We start from the raw sequence: 11,913 nt of genomic DNA, 5'->3' as shown, positions 1-11,913 counted from the left end.
CTATTGCCCTATTACCCCTTCACTCCAAAACAGATGGCTAAAACAGATGGCTCATGGTTTTAATTTTTATCTTAAACAGAGATCTTGGGTTCACCTTCTCACACACCATCAATGAAATAAGAATCTAACATAAGAATCTAACATTTCTTACTTTCTAAATCCTTTGCATAATTACATTTAAGCCAATATATTTCATACATAACATATATAGCTTCTTTAGAAGGAAAGGAACTTAGTAAAAACAGTTTCCAAAAGCAACCCCTTAAATTTACACCCCCTTTCAAGCCAGCTGCTGTTCCTATTAGCTCTTGCCCTTTAACCTTATGAAAATATGGCTCAAGTCTAATGGGAGGCACCTAGTATTATTTTCTGTTAAACAATAAATTTCACTATTTACCAACTCTTAATTGTGTTTTTGCAGCTTGATTGTATTCTGTAATTTGTATGGTCAGTATGACCTTTTGCTCCCAGCAATTTCCTTTTACAACTTTATTTTGTAATTTCCTTTTACAACTTTAAGGTACTGCTATAGATCGGGGGGGGGGGGCTTGATCAAGAAGATAAACAACTACCAGAGTACTCAGCCAGCTGCTTTATGTCTGGCATGAAATGTACAAACATTTGCAAATATATTTTTTAAGCTCATTTTAAAATACAAGCCTTGATCAGATGCCTCAATGGGACTTGGTTGGTTTTGCAAGACTCTGGAGAAAATGGATGGGTTTATTCAACATTTTCAGTAGTGAAGAAAGCAGGGCTCTCTCTCTACCACAAATTTCTCAAGTGTGAATTGCGGATGTGCATATGCCACACATTTAAAGCATAAGATTTCCCCCAAAGAATGCTTGAAACTATAGAGCTACAATTCCCGGCACTTTACAGTTCCCAGGATTCCTTGGGTTAAGTCATTTGGTTTAAATGTATGGTGTGCACACAGCCTGAATCAGCAGTAAAAGTCAAGGATAAAACTTCAGTAGGAAGTAACCTTTTTGAGAGTGGATTCTATGTCTTCTGCTCTCTCTTTTTTTTTGGTCATACCCTGACTTCGTACTTCAGTCAGATTGCCCACTGAGCTAACTGAAACTTAGTGTACCAGAGAAAACCTAGGAAACCACAGTCTGAATCAATGCAGCAATTTCTGCTCCCTGGTTACAAACCCAAGGCATCGTCAACTGTTTTCACATTGGTTCAGTGATTAACTATAATTAGCTTTTCAAAATTCCTTTGTTGCAAGCATCCAGATAAACAAAATATTTCCATCATAACTGCATGCTAAGTAAAAGAGAATGAGTGTTTATTTTATGCCTTATGAAAACAAAAATCCCTTGTTGAATATGAAACTTGCTTTTTCCTGCATTGCTCACCTTAGTTCTACGTGCATTCTTATGTAAATAAAATAAGAGGATTTCAATTGCAAATTCTTCAAGCTTTGTTCAATTTGCGGCTGGCAAATGACTCCAGTGATACCCTGATTGATATCCTTAGGGAGTCTTAATGATGTAGATGAGATTGGGAATATTCTTCTTTGGTGATCACTCATAGCCCAGTAAGTTTGTCTTCCATGTACATGGTCCGCAAGTGAGTGTGGAGGCCAATTCTGGATCCGCACATCCTTCCACAGTGGGGACATAGGCTTCCAGACAGGAGTTGATCATGGTGATGATTTGCCAAATGTGCCTTCCTCTTAGCATGTTTCTCCCTTTCACCCTGAGTTTGACAGTCTTCAAAGCCCATCCAGTAGCACCTTAAAGACCAACTAAGTTAGTTCTTGGTATGAGCTTTCGTGTGCATGCACACTTCTTCAGATACCTGAAGAAGTGTGCATGCACACGAAAGTTCATACCAACAACTAACTTAGTTGGTCTTTAAGGTGCTACTGGAAGGAATTTTTTTATTTTGACTATGGCAGACCAACACGGCTACCTATCTGTAATTCAAAGCCCATGACACCTTTGGTAAAGGCTGTTCTCCAATTGGAGCGCTCACAGGTCAGTGTTTCCCAGTTGTTGGTGTTTATACGACTTTTTTTTTTAGATTTGTGTCAAGAGAGTCTTTAAAGCATTTCTGTTGACCACCAGCATTACACTTTCCATTTTTAAGTTTGGAATAGAGTAGTTGCTTTGGAAGACATTCATCAGAAATCTGATCAGTCCAACAAAGTTGATGTTGAAGAATCATTGCTTTGATGCTGGTGATCTTTGCTTCTTCCAGTACACTGGCATTAGTTCGCCTGTCTTCCCAAGTGATGTGAATTTTTTTTGGAGACACCATTGATGGAATCTTTCGAGGAGCTGGAGATTTATAAGTGGTCCATGTTTCACAAGTATGGTTGGTAGTACAATAGCTTTGTAAACAAGCATTTTGGTTTCTCTGCAAATATTCTGAATAGAATGGAATGGTATAGTCACATGCTCTTTGGCATTGAAAGTTTTCCTATCCATTCATCCACAGGGCTGTTGAAAGGCAGCAAGCTGGTGCAACTAAGAGGGTGGGATGATAAAGAAAAGTGAAAGCTGTTTTGGTAAGCACTTGATTTTGTTGTTGTTGTTTAGTCGTTTAGTCGTGTCTGACTCTCCGTGACCCCATGGAGCAGAGCACGCCAGGCACTTATGTCTTCCACTGCCTCCCGCAGTTTGGTCAGACTCATGTTTGTAGCTTCGAGAACACTGTCCAACCATCTCATCCTCTGTCGTCCCCTTCTCCTTGTGCCCTCCATCTTTCCCAACATCAGGGTCTTTTCCAGGGAGTCTTCACTTCTCATGAGGTGGCCAGAGTATTGGAGCCTCAGCTTTAGGATCTGTCCTTCCAGTGAGCACTCAGGGCTGATTTCCTTCAGAATGGATACCTTTGATCTTCTTGCAGTCCATGGGACTCTCAAGAGTCTCCTCCAGCACCACAATTCAAAAGCATCAATTCTTCAGCAATCAGCCTTCTTTATGGTCCAGCTCTCACTTCCATACATCACTACTGGGAAAACCATAGCTTTAACTATGCAGACCTTTGTTAAAAAGCACTTGATAATGACTTGTAATTTCAGGATTAGGTCCCTTCCCAGTTAATTTACTGAGCAAGCAGGCTTGAGGAAGGAGATGATAAGTCAGGAGCAGGGCTAGAAGCATGGCCCCGCTCGGAAGGCACACTGCAATGTGAGCAAGAGATAAGCAGGGTTTGGGCCTACATCAGAATTACTAGAGGACAACTTCATTCTTGTGGTGGGCCAAAAAAGCAGAACAAATTCCACAGGGTCATTTGGAACCCCATGAAACTGTAGAAGAGATTAATCTTCTTCAGCTTTGTAATGTGGTATAGTTCCCATTAAAGCATGACCGGGAAAAGAGAAATGCAAATAGGGTGTTGCTTGGTTTGGCTCCGCCGTCCCTTGATGTGACAACAATTTAATTTTGTTTTGGTTTAAGAAAGGAAAATATCAGAATCCACTGCTGCCTCCTCATCTGAAAATGTTTAGATTTTACTGTCTTCTAGAAAAAGATGTGCCGTCCTTCAACAGCCAATTCACTCACATCCACACACCCTGTGTGTTGGGTGGGAACATCAGTCCAGTGGCAGAATTGCTGTTCTCCAAAATTTAAAATGAGCTGAACTACTGAAAGCTTACGAGAAGCTCTGTATGCTTTAGATGAAACTGGAAATTTATGGTTATGTACTCAAAGCATTTGTGCATAGGCTGTATAGAACACAGCTGTTTTTAAATGTTGGAACATCTCCATTTACTAGTCTGCAATGTGCTGTTTGTGACGTGAGATACAGACAAAACAAGACTGCGACAAAAAAAATACTTAGAATTCAACAAGCGAGACTTGCAACCAAATGTTGTTCTCTGTGTGTGTTCCTGCTCAGAGTTCTATCCAGCCTGTAATCACTCTTCCCAGTATATTCAATTGTATTTCTCCTCCTGGTTTATAATCCAGCACTCAGACAGTTAGCATGCTGTGACCACTTGATCCTGCTGAGTCCTCACTGGGTTAATTTTAGAGGCCACCCCTTTGGACCTAAGAGTTAAGATCCTTACCCAGATAACCTCAGCCAGTAGCCACTCACGTTCTGGTTTTATCTTTAATTACATAGGGACAACAAATGGGACAGTCGTGTGACCAAGAAAAAAACCCAGTGCCACAAGTTACACAATTTCTCTTATATATGTGTAACAGAGACTTGGTTGGATGAAGCAGATGGGCCTGTTCTTGCTGCTGCTTGTCCACCAGGTTTCTCTTATGCACAGCAACTCAGGTCATAAGGGCAGGGAGGGGGGTTTGCAGTGATTTTTAGGAAGTCACTAGCTTATACCATTGGGAAGACCCAGTTTTCTGAGTGCACGTTCTGGAAGTTGGGCAAGAGGGGCAGTACAGTCCTTTTGGTATACCTACCTCCCCGATGCACCAAGGATTTGCTGCCCGAGCTGCTTCAGGTCATGGTGGATGTTCTCTTGGAGACACCTAGTTTGGTTGTCCTAGGGGATTTTAACATCCATGCCGACACAACCTTACAAGGGACCGCTCTGGACTTTGTGGAAAGCATGGCCTGATGGGGCTGTCCCTGAATAAGTTTGGCCCAACCCTGTTTAGAGAAGTTTTTAATGTTTGACGTTTTATCGTGTTTTTAAGAGAGCCAGTGTGTGTAGTGATTAAGAGCAATAGACTCGTAATCTGGGGAACCGGGTTCGCGTCTCTGCTCTTCCACATGCAGCTGCTGGATGACCTTGGGCTAGTCACACTTCTTTGAAGTCTCTAAGCCCCACTCACCTCACAGAGTGTTTTGTTGTGGGGGAGGAAGGGAAAGGAGAATGTTAGCCGCTTTGAGACTCCTTCAGGTAGTGATAAAGCGGGATATCAAATCCAAATTCTTCTTAATATTCTGTTGGGAGCTGCCCAGAGTGGTTGGGGAAACCCAGCCAGAAGGGCGGGGTATAATTCATTCTCAAAGTTGATGAAATATGATTTCCAAGAGCACAACCTTTTTTTCAAAAGTAGTTAAATGGAGCTCGAAAATATTTTACAAAGGATAGAGTGAGTTAAGGCCAGTGGCCTTCAATGTTTCAAACTTCAGGGAGTCATCGTTAGCCCAAACGTGAATTTGTTCCAGATATTTCTACAGTGGGTGTGTCAAACCACTTTAGGTCAACCTGTGACCCAGTAGCGGATCCCAACTTACCCACTTCAGCCCAGTCGTCTACACTGCAGGACTGTAGGTGGCAGAAATAGTGGGTCCTTGTGACACTCCCAAACAAGAGGACTACATCCTTGGCTGCTTCTCCAGTGCCTTTACAGTCAGTTGTGGAGGAAGCCGATCGGACGCCTGGGCCAGCATGCGGAGGCAGGACCAGCTACCCACAGGCGGGGCCAGTCACCTACAGGGCCTGTGAGGAGTCTGCCTGCTTCCTTCCACTCAGTCGCCCTACAGCTGAGGGGGAGGTGGCAGGTGGACCATTTGGGGCAGCATGGCGCCCAAGCCACCATGTCACTCCCAGGAGAGACTTGTGGCTCAAGTGTGCTGCAGACCCAGCGGTGAGTGCTGCCCGGCATTTTGTCACCCCCCTTAGTGGTGACACCTGGGGCAGACCACCCCTACCACACACCCCTTGCTCCGCCCCTGTTTATAGTACTGCCTGATTCCCAGTTTAGTAAGCCAGAGACAAAATTAAGCCAAAGTAGAAAAAAAAGAGCTTCCTATGTGCTGCAATGCCACATAATGTGGAAGTGTCACTTCTCAACTTTTGGACTTCTAACACACTAGTCATTAAAGGCTTCTAACACAATGGCCACCTCATTTGCCATCTCAGGAATTTCAAGGGGAAGAAAGTTTGGATATTGCTAGTGATATCCACCACAATGCATCCATCACATTTCCAGCTTCAAATGTTCTTGGAAGTTCTTCTATGGTTTCAAACTTTTCCCTGTCATCAAAGGAATGCTTTCTTGCAAGACTCATTGCCGGGGGTTCAAAGATGGGACAGTGCAGTGCTTGAATTCAACTTGCCATCTTTTCACAGCTCTAATTTTCCTCTCAATTGGTTACAAATGACTTAGGCTTTCAGATGTGCTTACTCCCCCAGATGTTTTTTAGGAAATCTGCGATTAGCATCCTTAAAGTTCTCCGTTTTCTGCAATTATCTCTCTATTATCCCCCTCATCATTTTAATGGTTATTAAAATTGCCTCTGTGAAAGGTTAACCCCCAGAATGAGAGACATCTGAGTTGCACAACTATGGAGCTTATTAGTCACTTCAATCAAATTAGCTTAAGAGAGTCATGGGCTAAAAGAGAAAAGAAAAAGGCACTCAGATTCCTGTTTAAGAGCAGCATAGAACTTGGATTGTTAATTTTATCCTTGGCCTCCAGAAGGATAAATGACTTCAGCAAATTTTACTCAGATACTCAAGTCTGGCCCAAGTGATTGAGTTGTCTTCAATTGTTTTCTCTTTCTCTCCCCTGCTCGTGTTATTGCACACTGAGCATCATAACTGCAGCACACAGCACTGTTTTCTCATTCTCATTTGTAATTGTACCTTTTTTACTTCCTCCTGTTTATAACATTACAATATCCACATCATGGGCATCCACTTGAGAATGTACATACCATCTTGAGTTGAGCTGAAGGCATAGGACAACAACAGGGGTAAGACTGTTGCATACCTTCCAACATTTATCTGATGAACATAGGGGCGTCCCATTCCATAATGATAATTTTACTATTTATACCCCACCCATCTGACTGGGTTGCCCCAGCTACTCTGGGCATCTTCCAACATATATAAAAACCTAATAAAATATCAAACATTTTTTTAAACAAACTTCCCTATACAGGTTTGCCTTCAGATGGCTCGGGGCTTGGATAACTCCATACCCTCCAACATTTCTCCAATGAAAATAGGGACATCCTAAGGAGAAGTGGGACATAACGGGATCAATCAGAAACTGGGATGGCTTCTCCAAATCAGGGATGTCCCAGGAAAATAGGGACACTTGGAGGGTCTGCAGTTGGGGCGAGAATACAGCCCTATTTCACACACACCTTATAGGGAAGGTGTCCAAGAATGAATTGCCATACTGGATGGTGCCATGCATGTTTTCATGGAAGGACACAATCATCTCATGGAGCTTAGGTGCGCATCCTATCCTGTGAAGAGTCCTTTTCGGCAGTAGTATCTGTTGGTGTAATGTCTTATGTATTGAATCGGCGCATTCCCTACATCTGGATGTTGAGAGATAAGAGAGCAGGTGCACTGGGTTACCATAGCAACATCAGTGAGGTTGAGTATATGATTTTCATAAGTCATTCACCCTGTCATAGGTTCAGAAATGTAGAGGTGGGTATAATAGTCTCTAGGGCTTTGCTTTCATTAAATGATGGTCGCATCCTGTCCTGTTTGCTGTCAGGGTCTGACTCTGAATCTATGAGAGTCAGGGGAAGAGGCTGTGGGTTTTACACAGTAGTGTTAGTTAGCATGGTGATATTGTCGGTGGATCTCTCCGTACGTATGTATCTTTACTTCAAAGACCAGAAGATTGTAGATTTAGTGTTTAGCTTTGTCTTGTGTCTGAAGACAATAAACACTTTGTTACTTTGAATTGTGTGGAGAGGAGTTTTTTCCTTAACCACGGATTCTGGAAGAAGCTATCTGCTGGGAACAGGAGATCTTTGAAGACTTGGCTAGGGCTCCACAACCGCTGCTGATACATCGCACTGGTTTACGTGTGGTGAACTATCCACTCACTTCCACAAGTCACCAACAGTATCCTCTCTGAAATAAATGCAAATATCAGGGTACTCAAACCTCCATATCTTTGGAGTTCCAACTGCCTTCATCCCTGATCATGGATCTGTACACCAAAGCATTGGAAGTGAACCAACCTGGAGAAAAAGATGAACACAGAATGAAGAAGACCCTTCTGGCATTTTGGCCCACTGTGCCTCGATGGTTCCACTTGCTTCAGATCTAATTAGGAATTTTTCACTTGTCCACAGACTGGCCATGTTGGCCTGGCTTTTTCTGCCTTCTCAGTACTTGATGCTGTTGGGTCATAAGGGCTTAGGGGCCGTTGTGGTTAAATAGGTTTATTGATCACAACTGGTGTGTAACTGGGAAGGAAAAGAACAGGTGAGCACCTTTGGGCACCATTAAAGGTAGTGAATGTTCTGGAGACCAGCCCCTCAGGGTTTGGGGGCCTTTGGCCTGGATATGGAGCACCCTTGAAGCTAACTTGCATCACCTGGAGTTTTGGAGCCCTGGGGATAGTATGGAGTCAGGACAAGCATCTCTACAATGTGTCCCAGGTAAAGGAATTATGGCTTCTCATGCCCCTTGTCCTAGGATTGCCTCACCAAGGCAGTTAACTTAGACAAGCTTCCCACACTGTTCATTGCAAACCAATTACCGTACTTGAAATATGAGAGGGGGTTTTCCATTGGGGGCTGTGTATTTTGTACCTGCCTATGCATCCTCAAATTTTGTAATAAACAGAGAATTAGCCCTGAAGCCTAAGGCAAATTTTCCAATACGAACAATGGAAAGAAAATCTCATTAATCCACAGTGCTGTTGTACTCTATATACTTGTCTTTTTATTTGCTTAAGAACCATTACTGAACCTTCAAAATCCTTTCTTCTTTATACTATAATTGGGTGCTAATAATGTGTTTGTTTGTAATTTGAGGATAATAACCAGAACATCACAAACATATCAATAGCTCTTAGGAAAGAATCCAATTAGGAAAAAAAAAAGATCTTCTCTGTCATGTTTATTATGATGGAAAGAAATATATATCAAAGAATGTTTAAATATCATTGAGATATTCTTCAGAGTTTTTTAAAAGCCTCTGCATACAGTTTTATTGGGAAAATGCTATTCGAATTGACAGTAGCTCTTCAGATGGCAGAGAATGAATACTTCATTGATCAAAAAGTGGGGGTACACATTCTAGCCTGAGTAAAGTCATGTCAGTGCGCATCTCTATCAGCAACACAATCCACACACTTCCTGAGCATCTTTTGACTCACTGTAGTAATAGCCACTTGTTTATAGCCTTCCTACCTTCATTGTTTTATTGACTGTTATACAGTTCAAAAAGTGTTGGATTTGCAAGAATGGGTTCAAATTCCAGGGCATCTGTGTACTTACTGAATAAAGGAACTCTGCAGAGCTACTGCCCTGAGAAAGTTGCAGAGACTAACCAGATGGGTAGCCATGTTAGTGAGGGATGGATGAATCATTGTACTCTATGGCACTTTCACCTATCTTGACCTGTAGATCTATTCCAGTTTGTTTACTAATCTGCATTTTTTATATATATTATTCAAAGTTTCTCAAAATATTTATTTTCAAACCTGTTGGGAAAGCCTTTTTGAGCCGAGAAGTGTGTCAGAACATCCAGAAAGCACAATGACCACTTCCTGGCCTCCAGAGTCATGCCATAGCTGCCTGGCCATTGCTCCATCCCCTAGGTTGGCCGCCAAGGCTGAAGGGCTTCTGTCTGGCCCTGGTCCAAACGAGCCAATCAGCAGCAGCCTAGGGGGTGGAGCAAAGGCCAGGTAAGGAGGCTCCCACCAACACAGGCCATTCTGTCGACTCGGAGCGTCACCCACCCAACCCTCCCTCTAATTGTAAGGTTGTTGCAGACTAACCTTTTCCTTTTCAGGTTTGTGGGCGTTGCTACGGTCGCACGATGGTTGCTGTTTTCCAGAGCCTGCTTGCAGGTTTGTCTTCCCCATAGCAATCGTCACAACTTTGGCGGTTTTAGGCCTTGGGCAGAATCCTTTAGTCCATCAACAGAATTGAGGGGGAAGCGTGGTAAAGTGTGTTCTCCCTCATGGAGAGCACGGGTTGCGGGCGGGGCTGACAAGACACCTCACTGTTGCTAGGCAAATGGTTTGGCCATCCTTTAAGCAGGGGCGGGCTGTTACTGGGGAAATCTAAATTTTGCCATTTGTTCATTGACAGCCCTATTTGTTAAATACAATGCACACAGCAACAGACTTCCTCTTTTCGCTGCGTGCTACGGATCTCCCGTCCTCCCTTCCCTAATTTTAGGCTGTTTGCTTGACCTTGCTATGCCTGTCATGGGGCAGGGACACGGTAGGAGTTTTGTCCATTTGGCTGATTAGTGTGTGCCATTTGGTTTTTGCCTATTGCGTAGCAAATCGTCACAACTTGTAAGGTTTGCAGTTAGGCATTGGTCTGGGAATTGGTTGGTGGAGGGGTATGGATTTGGCTCTGCCTGCCCCTCCAAAATGCTGCTGCTGCTGCTTCAAGGGTTTTCTGTTAAAGGAACCCAGGGGCTCCCCATGCTTTTGTCCAAAACCCCCTGGCAAGGAGCTAGAACCACGCAAGCCCCTGGGAGCATTCTGGGGAGAGGTGAGGCATGATTCCCAGTCCCGTCTCTCTCCCCAGGTGACTTACCCTTGCTGACTTTGTAGGGGGTGTGATAGTCAGAGCTGTCCCCGGGCGGGGTCAGTTAGTGCTACCAATGCCTAAGCAACCACTCACATTGCTGTAATTTGAATAAAGTTGTTGCCAAAATTATGCCAAAAACCTTAAACAAAAATTAAGTGTCAATTGTATTTTTCTTTGGGGGGGGTGTCTTGGGGACCTCGACGTGCAACACACCCCTCGCACTGCAACATTAGCAGGGGGCCGTTAGAGGGGTTTATGTTGGAAGTCACTGACCAAGAACACTCAGTGTATGGTCAAACTCCGAGAACTGGATGAGTGGGGTGCCAGCTATGTAAGCACATGTTTTGCAGTGTCCCCCATAATTCCTGTCTGCCACTGCTTAGCCACAGACCCCAATCGGGGGCTGAGAGGGATACATGCCCAGTGCCTAAGCCAAGGTTTCCTACATCTGAAATTAATAAAGTTGTGGTCTATTTTAACCCCATAACTACGCTGTGTTGTGTCTTATTTATCTGGGCCTGGCTGCCGGGTACGAGGGGTCTGCTCCTGGGCTCACAAAAGCCAAGGAACAACCAAGTCCCAACATCCACAGCAGTTGTGGATCAGATCAGATGGTATGAATATTCACAAAGATCAAGCAACTCAAGTATCCCTACTTACTTCAAAACACCATGCACAGCAATGGTAACACTTATGAGCACTCTTCTTAGTTCAACAGTGACCAATATCCTGCTCCAGTATTCGCTCAAGCAAAATTTCTGTAGGTGTTCATCAGTCACACCATCGGGGACTCCATGCAACATCTACCATCATATGTCAACAGTGCCCTTTTCCTGTCCGTGTTCACTAATCAAATGGACACAAGTTGACATAAAAATTGAGAACATTCAGAAACGAGTGGGAGAGAATGTTAGTCTCAGGGCATTCATCTTCTGACTTGAGAAGACATAATTTCCCAAGGGTGGGAGGAAACCTTCAAAAAGAGACTCCGGTAAATTTGATTCTGCTTGTTTGGGACTCAGCTAAGAACAAGGGTTCATCTCTCATTATACTAAATGCATAGCATGCTGCTTGCCCTCCAACCTGCCACCTGGGGCACATGCCCTCATTTGCACTCCTCCTCGATCTGGGCCTGATCACCATTTCAGCTTTGGATGGAAACGTCCCATGATGGAAGTTTTGGATTTCCTGGTCTTTGGGCCTCATTGTTTACCTTAAAAAAAAAATCTTTACACATCTGAGGACAGTGTTTCATGTTAAAGTGTGCCATAGTATATGACTGCTTTTGCCACAATGTGTTAGTTATTAAGATTTACTGGACTCATTTTCTTTCCATTTTTGTTTTCAAATTTTCAAAAAGAAAAAAACAATTCCCTCCCCCCATGTTTACATCAAACCATGGTCCATATCAGTACCTTTATGGGGTTCCCTGAACCCCCCAGACTTCCCATCCTTCCCTTAGCTTCCAAAATTTATCTTCCTTTTTTAACTGCATCTAAATCAAAT

This window comes from Podarcis vaucheri (genome assembly GCF_965113315.1).
Source record: "Podarcis vaucheri genome assembly, chromosome: 8".
Classification (NCBI taxonomy): domain Eukaryota; kingdom Metazoa; phylum Chordata; class Lepidosauria; order Squamata; family Lacertidae; genus Podarcis; species Podarcis vaucheri.
Note: the sequence above shows the minus strand (reverse complement) of the source record.